This window comes from Spinacia oleracea, chromosome 6, assembly GCF_020520425.1.
Source record: "Spinacia oleracea cultivar Varoflay chromosome 6, BTI_SOV_V1, whole genome shotgun sequence".
Taxonomy (NCBI): Eukaryota; Viridiplantae; Streptophyta; class Magnoliopsida; order Caryophyllales; family Amaranthaceae; genus Spinacia; species Spinacia oleracea.
Genome location: NC_079492.1, coordinates 134,035,958 through 134,048,960, shown reverse-complemented (window position 1 = coordinate 134,048,960; position 13,003 = coordinate 134,035,958).

Here is a 13,003-nt window from a genome sequence, read left to right as displayed (position 1 = left end):
TAATAATTGGACACAAATTTTGATAGAATATAAGTTATTTATGTGATAATATAAAAAGAAATGTAAAAGACATTTTAAAATACCAAAAAAGGAAAACGTAAAAAACAAAAAGAGACGGAGGGAATAATAATAATCTTTTAAAACACAATGTTTGCATAAAGGGACGCCACGTGTCATATTTTATTATTATTTTATTTTACATTATTTATATTCATCCTTTTCACTTCCCTCTTTAATTAGGTATTCATTTTATTTCAAAACTAGATTAGGTCCCGTGCACACACGGTTAATTGAAAATTATTAATTGACCATCTTTTTTTAACTGAAATATTTATCCCTTAAATCTATTGCGTAATTAATATATCTCGAACATACTCATTTTATCATATAATATACAATTTCCACTCTATTACGTATTATATATTTTATATGTTTAATATGCTGATTTGACCAAATTAAATATTTGATAGGCTTAATATGAACAAAATATTGAGTAAGAATGTTTTTTATTATTGATATGACGACATGACTAAATATTACCAAAATTGTCAGATAATGTCATATTTAATTCTCCGTAATCCTATAACTTTTTCTATTTATAAACATTTATACAAAAGGAGAGAAAATAAAAATAGAATAAAATAATTTTTTTTTAAGGAAAGGTTTTTGGAGGGGAAAAATCGCACCAGGAATTGACATGTGTCATTCCTGGTGTCTCTTTTAGTATATAGTAATAGATTACTTTTATTTATTTCATATTTTAAATTTGATTTCATTATACTCCAAATCCTTCCTATTTTATTATTTCAAAATTTGTGTATCCTACTTTATATTACATAAACGATGTAACCGAACTTTTAAATTAAGATACCCGTGCATCGCACGGGGTAAAAACTAGTTCATTTTAATTAGAAGATTATCTACAAGCTCTATTTTGGTTGATTGTCTATAAATATAGTTTACTCCGTAATAACCGTGCATCGCGCGGGTATTATACTAGTTTATTCCTTACTCTATTAATTGGCCAAATTACTTTCACGTATTTGACTCATTTCTCCTCATTATTCACATCACTTTTATAAAAATCACATTAAATTCTCTCTTATTCCATCCTTTTACCTCAACTGTATTCACTCCCTCTCCTACGAATCCGTCACTCCACAGTCCACAATTATCCTTGGTATTCTTGTTAGGGGAAGGGGTGGAAGAAGACATCTATTCAAACTTTTTTTACGCAAACTTTTTTTACGCAAACGCGATTAGAAAGTAGGTTCAAATATATAATCGGGTAAACCAACTATTTCTCCCGTTTGAGAGGGAACGTATCCTAAGCATCCCACTCAGCTCTCGAAGGCCGAATGATGGCTGGTGTTGGGACCTTGAGAAGAGGGGAGCTTACTCGGTGCGATCGGCATACAGGGCTATTTTTGGGGAGGAGGATAGTGAGCAACGCGCCAATTCCTCGTCGGTCCAGTCTGGGCTATGGAACTCCATATGGAACGCTCCCACCTTACCAAGAGTGAAGCTATTCTTTTGGAGGGCATGTTTGGGGGCGTTGCCCACTCGAGCGGGGCTGAACCGGCGCATGGCTAGTGTGGAAGGAAGGTGTTCGATCTGCAATGGGTCAGACGAAACGGAGGTCCATGTTTTGGGTGAGTGTATCTTTGCGAGGCTAGTATGGGATAGCAGCCCGATGTTGGAGCCCAATACCAATTTTCGCTCATTTAGGGAGATGGCAGATGCGTGCATCCAGAAGCTCGACAAGAAGGGAAGAGCTCTATTCATGTCGTTATGTTGGGTTATATGTGGAGCAAGGAACAAATGGGTGATGGAGGGGGAGCATTTTGATGCCATTAGGGGGGTGGAGTACGCTGAGGCAGTGGTCACTAAGTTGTGTGGGGAGGAGGAGGAGTTGGGAATTGAAGGAAGGAAGGGGGACAGAGGGGCGAAGAAGAGATGGTGCCCCCCACAAGGGGGGGTTCATAAAGTAAATGTGGATGCAGGGAGTATGGAGGGTTTGGGATCTAGTGTTGGAGTGGTAATAAGGGATGAGGTGAGGGTGGTTAAAACTGGGGCTACATGGCAAGGCCACGAAAGATGGGAAGCGAGGGTTGGCGAGGCAAAGGCGGTGCTACTGGGAATGCAACTGGCGAGAGAGCACGGCTTTGATAAAGTGGTGGTGGAGGGAGATTGCTTATCTGTGATCAACGCGGTTCGTGCACAAGAAGAAGGGTGCAGTCACTTTCATTTAGTTATTGATGATATCTTGCATTTAGCAAAGTCCTTTACTAGCATTTCTTGGGTTTTTGCAAGTAGGAACTGTAACACCGTAGCCCATGAGCTTGCTCATTGTTTGCCTTGGGTTTATGGGTGGAGGCGTTGGGGTACTGATATGCCCGAAAATGTACTTGCCCATGTAATGTCTGATGCTTTGAGTAATGAATCCTAATGCCTGCTAGGCTCCTTTCAAAAAAAAAAAAAAAAAAAAAAAACTAGTGCGCCGATTAAAAACAGTAATGCCCATACCTACTAAAAGTTCCAAAATATAAACAAAATACCAAAAAGAACTCCAAATATCATTGCGATTACGCTAATTATATCGATAGTACCTCCATTCCTTTATATCGGTTATGATCAATATAACATGGGAGAATAGGAGATAGTCTAATTTGCAGGGTACTATGTATAAAATAAGTGTGTTGTAAATGGGTAGTCACGCATGGTTGATATTTTTGTTCTCATCACAAAAAGTTGTCTCTTAGTCGTGAGATGTTAACAATCTTCAGCAGTTTTTAGTCTGGTTATTAATGACGGTAAGAAAGTAAAAATCTAAAATAGTAACTACTATTGAAATATGTGTCCCAAGACGTGTCCAAGATGTGTCCATCGTGTATCCGGCCCGTGTTCCCGTGTCCTAATTTTTTTTTTTTTTAAAAACGGGATATTTGATTTCGCGTGTCGGACACATATTTTCGCGTATCCAAGGCGTGTCCGTGTCCAATACGACACGTCAGCCCAATGACATGTCCGTGCTTTCGAACAAGATACATGGACCAAAATATGAGTTACACTGGATTTTTAGTTGAATAAACCCAATTAACATACTTCCTCTGGATTTTTTTAGGAGTTACACTTACTACTTTCGGTCGTATTTTTCTAACTTTTACACTCACTTCTCAATTGTTTATTATTTTTTTTATTTTCCTATGATCCCACTTAAATCATACTCTCTCCGTATTTAATTTAAATAGGAGTCGCATATGACAGATCATAGATTAAATAATAGTTGAATAAAATAGTAAAGTAAGTGAGGTTGGAGTAAATATTTTAATCAACTAAAATCAGTGGGGACCATTAAATTTGGAGGGGTGGGGGTTTCTAAAATTAATTGTTTAATGTGGTGGTGGGTTATAGAGAAAATTAGATACATTATTTAATTAGATGGTGCGGTAGAAAGATTATCATAAATAGAAGTGTGACTCCTAATAAAATACGGCCGGAAATGGTAAGTGTTACTCCTAATAAAATACAAAGGGAGTAAATAAGTTCATTTGCGGTAACTTTTACACCCTACTTATTTTTTATATATTTCTTTATTGTCAACTACTCCACTTACATCATTATTATATCAAATTCAACTATTTTTCCCTAATACGTATGCCGGTCAACAAGTGCTCCTAAAAAAATACGGAGGGAGTAGTTGATAGTGACGGTACACTATCATACACAAAAATTATGGAGTAACACATTTTAGGTAGTGTTCTCTTCACCTGAATTTCACTTATCTTATCTTATTGGCCCTGAACTTATTGACCCTTATCTTATCTTATCTTATTGACCCTTATCTTATCTTATCTTATCTGAACTTATTGACACTTATCTTATCTTATTGACCCTTATCATATCATATCTTATCTTATTGAAACTTATAGTATTACCTTATGTAATATTTACCTCGCCTTATCTTATCTTATCTTATTGGTTCTGAACTTATCTTATCTTATTGACCCTGAACTTATCTTATTTTATCTTATCTTATCTTATCTTATTGGCCCTGAACTTATCTTATCTTATCTTGTTGGTCCTTATTTTATCTTATCTTATCAGACCTGAAAAAAGTGAAAATAAGGTGAAGAGAACAGAGCCTTCATTTAAAGATGGTGTACAATAAATACTGTACATCGAGGTAAAAGTTAAGTTAAAATGTGCAAAATTTACACCGCTATAATATAAAGGAAAATTTCAAATTTTCCACCTTAGAAAGTCCACATTGTCAAACTTACCACCTTATAAAATTTTAATTTTAAATTAACACCTTATCAAATCACAAACCTTCAAACTTACCATGTGTTAACGGATTTTTTTAATTTTTTCGTTAACAGGTGGTAACTTTAAATATACGTAGTACAACGTGATAGAGTTATGAGAAAGTTTGATTGTATTAACGTTAATGTTCGAGTACTTATACAAATCTAAGAAAATTAGAAAATCAATAATTTCCTAAATAAGAAGATATAAAATACATGATAAAATATTACTACAATCAAGTTGATATTTTCCTCAATACAACGCAACTCCAATATAGACAAACAACTTTAAAAGACTAAGTACGCGTAACAAGGTACATAACCTCGCCTAACACGGGTTTGTCGACGAATTACGGACTCAAGGAGACAAGGAGACAGTAGTTGCACCCTAAGAATAGTCAAGGACTCAAGGAGACAGTAGTTGCAACTCTTCTAAAAATATTTTAGGGTTTAGTAAAATAAGATCATTTTTTAAAAGTTATCACCACTTAACGAAAATTGTAATAAGTTCTTCGTTTGCCGGGGCCATAATTTTGATTTCCCACATTTAATCTCTTCCACTTTTTTATAACTAACTTTTCCCTCTTCATTTATAAGAGACATTGCTCCTCCTTCATCCTTCACTCAAAATAAAAAAACTTGATTAAGGAGAAAGTGTCGATAAAAGATGGTATGCAGATCAAATCAAACACGATAAGGTCAAGCAAACAAATATTTTATTTCAATTTGGGTATTTGACTTCAATTTGGGGAGATATCAATCTAATTTGGGAATTTCATTTACAGTTATTAGTTTTATAAATTGGTGGTAGTTGGCAATGTTAAGAGTTACTCCGTATAAGTTAAATTCAGACTGAAAGTGGGTATTGTATTATGATGAATTAAGTATTACTCCGTCCGTTCCTAAAAAAGATGGGTTTTCATAGCCTCTATTTATATTACAAACTATAAATACACATACGGCCCGTTTGGTAGCCGGCCATAAATGGTGTTAATGGTAATGAATTTGTATATAAATTTGTGAGGAAAATCAATATTCATTCCCATGGTAATGTTAGTTCACTCAAAATTATGTCTTTTTCTTTATAGATTTCCATTACCACCCATTACCATTTGGGGAGTGTATTAGGTGGGAATGCAAATTTATGAAGAAAAACACCAAGTTTGAGATCAAATTTCATCACCATGGACATCATGATGCAATTTTCTTGCCAAATTACACTTAGATTTATTCCCATTTCCACCATTTATTACCGGCTACCAAACGGGCAGTTAGTGTTGATTAGCAGATATGTCAAACGTTTTTATGAAGATGGGTATGATGATGAAGATGCAGTGTGTACATATTCGACTCAAACCTTTCATGTGTTTGAATTAAATGTTGATGATGGAAAAGCAAAACGACTTGAGAGTATAGGAGATCGGGCTATATTCGTTGGTCATGGATCTACTTTCTTTGTTGAAGCTGATGCTGATGAGGTACAAACATCAAATAAACATAAACGTGGTTGTAAGTCTAATTGCATTTATTTTACAGATGACGTCTACGAGACTTATTATTCTGACAAAAAGACTTATTTATAGTTTGACACAAGGAAAAGTCATTGATACATTTTATCAAGGTCCATCACAATTTGATATTGTAAATCCACCCATATGGCTGGAGCTCCCGCGTAAACCGTAGTTAGAGATTTGTTTTGTTAAATTATTGGAGAATATATTATTGATTTGTGTTATATTATTTGTGGGCATACGCCTCTATTTATATTACAAACTATATGCCTTATACCAATCCGTGGACTATGGACCATGGTGCACAGTGAGCATGGTGCACCATGTGCACCAAAAGAACACATGTGCATAAACAAAAGAACATGACACTACGACAAAAGAACATGCAATATAATGTTTCACTTTTTTGTTATAAAAAATAACATACTATTTCACTATTTATTAAAAATATAAAAAATATATGTCTATGTTCTTTTCACGTAACCAGATGTTCTTTTAATTATATGCTAATGTTCTTAAAGTGCACTATGCTCTATGTGCACCATGGTCCACCTTCTAAATTACGGCTTTATACATTGTAGGATTCTTAAGTAAATATGAATAATTGCTAGATAATAAAAGATCATTTATTTGCTATAAAATGTATTTTATGAAATTATAAAATATTGGTTACTACAATCTATCTCTCCTAAAAGAAGTTTCGTCTAAAAACTTAAACGTATGAACATTTTAGGGTATTAGAGCACTCTCACCATTGAGGAAAAATGTTTCTCACGAGTGAAAAACGATGAGATTATAAAATATCGCACTCCACACCAATAGGAAGAATGGACAAAGCTCATGGGGAAAAGGGAAAAACACCGCTCGCGTTTTGTTTCATCTAATTGCTCACAAAAATCATGGGATCCACTTTCTTCTTTTTGCAAAGGAAAGTGGCGGCAACAGTTACATTTTGTTTGCATCCAACAATATTTCATGTGCTCCAACGATAATATTGGCTTGAATTAACGAATAAATCCAAAAAAAAGGAATCTTGCTTTTGCTGACTGGGCGCGTTAGCATGCCTAATGGGCGACTGCCACGTGTCCCAGTCAGATGCACCAACCAATCACAAAATTCAATTCAAATTGTAATGGCTCTATTGTTTAATGACTACTTTTAGCCGAAAATAATAAAGAAAAAAAATTGAACCAACGGTCATAAAATTTCAAGATCTATAAATAGAGACACATTTCCCTATCTCTCTCAAGCATTATTCAATCTTTTAAGCAATAATTGTACGCACGGTTTATTTAAGCCCTTTTCCGTTCCTAGGTTGTTCTTAGGTTATTTACTAGTGGATTGGAGGACCATATTAACCCGCAGTTTTCTTCCTCTCGTGTCACCATCTCAGAGTGTTATTTCTTTCCTCGCACTTTACTTTCTCTCATCATCTAGTTGTCGACGTCCTAGCCAAGTGATGTCCTTAGGCGAAATTAACATATACTCCTGAACTTTGATGGAAGTCTGCTAACCTTTGTTGGATATATCTATTTCTAGATTACTCAGGGTGAATATAAATGTATGATAAAGGTCTGATTTACCCATGCCATGAAAAGTTGCTAATTACTTTACTCATGCCGTGAAAAATTGCTAACTGCTAAGGCTTTTTTATAAAGGGAAAGATGACCACTGGCAATAATTGGGGAGTTTTATCGTTTCTATTTTGTATGTAATATGTGCTTACCTCGTGTTGACCCATCAGATTAAAATGGTCAGTACTTTGACACTAATTCGTTTTTTGTGTTTGGATTGTATTATCGTGTCCGTCTAAAAACATTGGTTGGATTGATTATTACAAATTATATAGAAAATACAAATTGGTCGGAGTATTGGTTTTAATCATGTTAGTTTCGTGTTTCGTGTCTGGATTATAATGAATATTTTCATTTGCTTTAATTATACGAAGTAGTATTTAATAATGTTGTCTAAAACATGCTAATAAAAAATAATTTGTTTAATTACTCTGTATCTTATATATCTCGAATTTATAATTTTCTCCTTATCATTTCATTTTGTAGTTCCTTAATCTTTTAGACGGGAAATAATTTCAATACTTTTTTCGTTTAATTTTTATATTATTTTTTCTTTGCCTTTGATCTTTGGTGGGTGATATATTTTTACATTGTAATCCACTGGATGCAATTTCTGATAACCAATACGGAGTACAAAAGATATCTATCTATACTAATATATTAAAAGGCGTTGTGAAAAAAATCTATGCGCCACGTAGTACTCCTCTCTTTGCGCCACATCATTTACTCATCAAGTGGTATGTCATGTCATGCATACACAACCAAAAATCATTATAATGAGATTCGAACTCCAAACCTCAAATGTGGATGACAATACTCATTACCAACTTAACCAACCACCAATTGTGTTTTATCTCTTCACATTAATTTATAAATAAATGTTAACATGAAGTATAGCTAACTTTTTATGTGATTTTTTTATTTTCTATGGATTATTTTGGAAAAAAGTTAACAATTAAAGAATTAGAACAAACAAAGAAACATGATATATGTCATAAAGTCTCATAAGCAACAACTATAAAAATGTCTTGCATGGTTGCATATGTCTAATTTGGTGTTTATTAATTTGAAGCACATAGTTCAACTAGAAAATAATTACACAAATTGTAAGATGATCTAATTGAAAAATTAGATGGTATGATAAATGACGTAATGTGCCTGTGTAATTGACAAATTTAATGGATCATTTTCACTTTATGGTTTACATGTCTATTGTCAAATATTGAGCTAAAGAAAAATCTAAAAATTTATCTATTCAATGTATAAACCGGGGCATCGCCCGGGCCACACACTAGTTATAATAGTTGAACTTGTACTATCAATTCAATTATTATAATACTATCAACTATTTAAAAATTTGTGTCATATATATAACAAATATGGATATGTATAAAAATGTTAAATATTGATTTAACATATCAATCAATACCTAGTCAATCAATACCTAGTATTTAAAAAGGATAACCATATATGATTAGTTGACACGTGTCACCCTACCATATATGATTAGTTGACACGTATTACCCTACCATATATGATTAGTTGACACATGTCACCTTCATATATCTTTCATCTATAAATTTGTTTTTTTTTGCAATTTTTCATTTTATTGTTTGTAATACGAAATATTACGGCTTCAACACCTATTTCCCTTCATCTTCCTAATTAAACATCAATTCACAATTTAATTCATATATTCATTCAATCACTTCCACTCGGTCACTCCATCTCCCTCTGTAACACTCAAATAAATTCACCATCTAATTTATATTTCAACTTTCACCTCTATGAATCATCTATTCCCACTAAAAACGCAAGCCCTCGATAAAATTAGCACTTTAAAAGACAGCTTAACAACCATTATACAATTTTCCGTTCATTGAACGGGCTCAAAATCTAGTTTAATTAACAAGGTTGTCTCAAACATATTTTAGGTTGCATGTTAACTAAAAAAATGAGGCCCCTGGCCCTATACTTTTTTTTAATGACGGGCTAGCCTATACTTTATTTTTAAATTCAATAATAATTTCTTTCACGTTCTCATTATAGTAATATTTTTACACGAATCATAAATAATAATTTATTCCCTCATACGAATTGAAGTATTATTGAAGTCTTAAGGCATGTTGATTGATACTAATATCGTAATCAACTATTTCTAAAATCATAAGATTCTAATGATTAAGTTCCTTATTATGTTTGCAACAACAAAATTATTTTTATATGTTAATATAAAAGATTGCAATATCATTTATTCCATAACGTATATATAAAATTTCGTGCAAAATTAACATTTTGATATGTAGATTGTGCATCACACTTTATGATCGGGCGAGTTTGAATTTTAGATAAGGCTTACGACGAAGATTAACGAGAAATGATTGACTAATATTGACTAATAAATATAGATTCGATGCTGGTGATGGGGCGAGTTTAAATTCCTGCACTTAGAACACTCACCCAATTTTAATTATGCATTGTCACTTTTAAATATTTTATCAATATTATTATATCTGATACAATTAATTTTAATAATAAAGTTATGTCAATATATTCAAAATTTAGGTAAAGTAAAAGTAGATTATTTACCGAATATAAGGATGTCAGGTTGTCAGTGGGGTCGATTTTGTGGGAGACCCCCCATGCATCCTTTCCAAGTGGGCGGGAATGAAGGAAAGTTTTGCAGGTGATGGGGTTAAAAATGTATCTGCCGCGGGTAACAGGGCGAGAATGGATTTTAGATTGGACCCCCGCGCATCCCTTATCTTTCATCTAATTGATTATGAACATATCAACATTTTTGTACTACTAATGTACATATTATAATGTTTATTTATTTACTCAATTAAACGAATCAGACGACTGAATTAGCAAAGACGCCATATGTAATACCTCGTATTTTTCTATTATTATAAATATATTTTATTATATTTATAAGCATTTCGTTGTATTTTTACAAATTAATTTCATTTAATGAGAATTAAATGCACTTTTATTTTTAATTAATTTAAATATTAATTATATTAAAAACCGTATTTTTATTAAATAAATTCAAGGAATTTATTTAATCGGGAATTTTTGGGTCGTATTTCAAAAACGAATTTAATAAACTTAAAGCCCGCTCGTTTTGTTTTAATTAAACCCAACAACGCTTTCAAGGAAATTAAGGAACTAAGCCCGAAAGCAAGCCCAACTCAAAATTACCCTAACCTAGCCCACAAGGGAGAGAAAACCTATAAATAGACCCTCTCATTAAACCCTCACAAAATTTTCAGCACTCCCTCTCTCTCCTCCCTTTCTCTCTCCTTGCGGCACCCTTCCCTCTCCTCTCTCGTCTGACCCTTTGCTTGCCGCGCAAGGCACGCTGTCGTGCCGTGTGTGCTCGCCCAGCCTCACGCGTCGTGCCTCGTCCCACAGCCCGCAGCGCCCCGTGTTGTTGCTGCCTTGTCCCTCGCCCAGCACTTCGCGTGCCCCTCTTTCTCTCGTCGCCTCGCCCCGCAGCGCAGCGCCCTCGCTGCTGCTGTGTGTTGCGTGCGCGTCGTCCCGCCCAGCAGCCACGCGAGCTCGTGCCCGCTCGTCGATGTGTTGCGCGCCCAGCGCCTCCCTGCCCCTCTCGCCCTCGTCGCGTGCTCGTGCGCACTGCTGATGCGGTGCGTGCGTGTGTTGTGTTGTTGCGTTGATTGTTCGACGCACACGCACACAACACAATTAATTGTTGTGTGCGTGTGTGTTGTTGAATTGGGACAATCAAATTATGTTTTCAAAAATATTAATTTTCAGTTTTAAATTGATTTAATTATTGTGATTGAGTTTAATTATTGGATTGTTTAGATTAATTAAAACGGTTATGAACACCGTATTGGGTTAGTATTGTGTTTTAATTAAAGAGATTGGTTTTGATGATTTAAATTATGATTTTCAGATTTTATATGTTATAAAGTGTGGATTTTTGAAGTCAAAACATGTTTTCGGATTAAACTTTTGCTAGGGTTTTGGTTTCAAATTGATTAAGCAATTGATTTACATAATTTAATGTCAATTTAAATTATGGGAATCAATCAAAATTTTCAGAATGTTTATGAGCTTTAAAAAGTTGGTTTTTAAGGGTTTTAAAGCGAAAAAGTCAATGTTTTTATACTAGGACTTGAGTTGACTATTTGAGACTATTAAATTACCAATTAATGAATGATTTTTAATTAAACTAAGGGTTTTAGTTTCTTAAATAGTTGCTGGAAATTTAGTAAACATGGATAATAATTTAGTTCTCTTATTTTGTTTTATAGGAGTTGATTTCTAGTGAGTCGTGATTCGCACAGTGGCCCCCGTACTTAGGTATTCCAGGTACGTACAAGACTAGGGTGACCACCCATCCCATGAGGACTTTATGAAGTGTATTGAATGCGAATCATGTGAACTTATATGTTATGAATTCATGTTTGATGATTGGGAATGAATATGTTATTATGAATTCATGTTTAATGTTGAGAACGAGCATGTTATTATTATTATTGAATCTATATGAACGAGCATGTTATGAATTGAATTATGCCTTATAGATTCTATTGAACTATCATGCTATGGACTTTTATAATCATTGAATTATGTCAAGCATGTTGTTCAAGTTGGTTTGCATGTATGAGTATTGCGCATGCAAGTTGTTATTCTTATTATGCTATAGTACAGGATGTCTAGCATAATTATTGAGCCGGTCGAATATTGCCAGTGAGCAATATATATTCTACCAAAGGGGTAGAATATGTTAGAGAGTCTATGTGAATTGAATTAAGGACAATTCTTGCTAAGGGCACACCCTGCTTGTTAATAGGCAATGTCGGGTTATCTCAAACAGTGTTTTTGAGAAGGAACAATGGGAGTAATTTCACTTGAGTCTTGTTTGATCACAAGTCCTAAAGAATTAAAATAATGAAGTGCCATTGTTGAATTGTTTAATTGTTCAATTGTGTGTATGTTGTGTCTTGAGTCGCCTTGAACATAATATACTAATTAACGTAAAGTGTAACCCAAAGAGCTTCAAAACTCTTGGAACGTATATACCTTGAGTATGAACAATGGGGGGAGTCTTGCCGGAAAACTTGTACTCCTAGAATGATACAAGACGTTGTTTCATTCTCTTTTATGCCGTTGTGCATTGGAATTCCTGTCGGTATGGCCCGACTGTCGGTAGTAGCCTGACTTATTTTGGTGTATGGTTGACTCCCATCACCCTTTCTTTCCTTTTGAGGATACTTTACTTTACCCGTTCGAAGCTACTTTTTATTAAACTGTGAGTCAAGAGTTGTGTTACGTGTCGAGTATTGTCTCCATGTTTACTTGTTTATTATATGGCTTTTGCATGTGAATTATTTAATTGGTCGAGTGAAGCATGTTAGGATAGAATGTTATTCTAGCTTGTTCGTACTCAGCTTTTGCTGACTTCGTGCTTCATGTCTTCTGGTCATGGCCATCGCCTTAATGACCCTATGATGATCCATCAATTGCATTTGCGTTGTTGGGGAGTAGATTTTCAATAAAGCAGGTTTGTAGAGATAACTTGCGGGAGAAGTTATCATGGGATTCGAGTTGAGAGTTTTATGCTTCCGTATTTTATAAA